Source organism: Gekko japonicus, unplaced genomic scaffold, assembly GCF_001447785.1.
Source record: "Gekko japonicus isolate JY-2015 unplaced genomic scaffold, Gekko_japonicus_V1.1 scaffold7609, whole genome shotgun sequence".
Lineage (NCBI taxonomy): Eukaryota > Metazoa > Chordata > Lepidosauria > Squamata > Gekkonidae > Gekko > Gekko japonicus.
In genome coordinates, this window is record NW_015168897.1 from 1,544 (window position 1) to 3,391 (window position 1,848).

The following is a 1,848-nucleotide window of genomic DNA, read 5'->3' on the forward strand; positions in this document are numbered from 1 at the left end:
CTTTTTCTACGAAATGACCCCTGATTAAAACCATTAACATACCGATGGTGATACGGCTGTGGTAAAATGCAGATAGAGACATACATTCAGCGGTACATCCACTCTCGGCAGGCTCTGGCTGGAAATAAAATTGGAAATGCAGCTCCTTATTTAAATGCCTAGCGGAAGAGCTCCGTTTTCATGGCCCCGCAGAACTGTGAAATGTCCCGCAGGGCCCTGATCTCGTCCGGAAGCTCATTCCAGTAAGTTGGAGCTGCCACAGAAAACGCCCTGGTCCTGGTCGATACCATGTGACAACTGTTTTGTTTTTTATAAATGCGTATCCCGGAGGTCCCGAAAAATTTTGATCCTGTGGGCACCTTTGGAATTCTGACATAGGGCAGTGGGCGCGGTCAAAAAAACTGGCAGCCACAAAATGGCAGCTGCCGAAGGCGGAGCCAGCCACAGAATAGCTGCCACAGCTTACCTTCACTGAATACAATGGGACCACGGAGATACTTAGTGGAATAACAAGAACACACTGTGTTAAACACAAATTACTTAAAGACAGAGTACACTCAAGTACTGCTTAAAGGCATATGTCTCCAGTACAGTTTATAGGAATATAATGCATAGAGACAGAAATATATATCCTATGGTATGCCCCACGTACACTTATAATGACTGTCGAAGCACAATGGCTTCAAGACAAATTACACATACACAAAGAAAACCTCCCCCAAAGCAAGACCAGTACAGCAGCTATGTGCAGTCCTTGAATGTGGCTTCAAGACAAATTACATACGCATATATGTATGTCATTTGTAGGTAATTACAGCTGTTGACCTTTATAACCTTAGCTTGTTATTTCGTTTTGTGTTGCATATCTTAAAGCATCCCCATCAGGTTACATGTTAATTTGCCAATCATCCCATCTGTAAGTTTGAACCTTAGCTACCATTCCAATGTATTTGAAAAAGTGTGCATGCCCATGAAAGCTCACACCTTGACTAAACCTTTGTTGGTCTTAAAGGTGCCGCTGGAGTCTAAATTTGTTCAACTGCTTCAGACCAACACAGCTGACCACTGTATACACCAGGGGTGTCGAACTCATTTGTTATGAGGGATCTGACATAAACGAGACCTCGCCGGGCCGGGCCATGTGCGTCATAAAATGTAATGCCAGGTAGCGGAGATATAAACTTTATAAAGGACACAAACACAAAGGGGTTTTTAAAACTTAAAATAAAAACATGCTTAAAACAATATTTTCTTGCAATATTTTCTTTATTTAAGAGTGTCTGATAACTGACACCTCTCGCCCTGAATCATTGCATCAGAATGTCTGGGCTGTTGCAGTCTTGAGCATGCTGTTCAGGTGTGTTATCTGTAAGCTGCTAACCTACGATGATGCAGCAGCAGCAGCAGAAATGGAAGAAGAAGAAGAAAGACAGCCAGTTCCACTGCGGGCCTGATAGAAGCCCTCCGGGGGCCTGACCCGACCCCCAGGCCGCATGTTTGACACCCCGGTAAACACCGTATACATACATTTTACCTTCAGTCCCACAGTGAAGATCCTTGTGTGGTGGATGGCAGCTGCTGCCAAACCCGTGTTTTTAAAAATCTGCACAGCCAATGAAATCTCCCGTGGCCAATCGGAAGCCTTGCTGGAGAAAAGCCCCGCCTGCCCTCACCAACCTTCTAGAACACCAAGCGGCAGGGGTCGTTTCGTAGAAAAAGAGCTAGGGGGACTTGTTAGCATAACTATTTAGCATATGCCACACCCCCTGACATCACCGGAAGTGTGTCATAAGGCCACACACCCCGCCCCCAACGGTCCCGGCCGCCGCCGGCCTTGCAGCTCCACTG

At 45.9% G+C, this 1,848-nt stretch overlaps 1 protein-coding gene across 1 annotated transcript in view; it reads left to right on the plus strand.

Moving 5' to 3' along the window:
* Nucleotides 1-1,848, plus strand: part of LOC107114333 (sialidase-3-like) — a 6,256-nt gene that overhangs the window by 987 nt on the left and 3,421 nt on the right. The window lies entirely within an intron of this gene.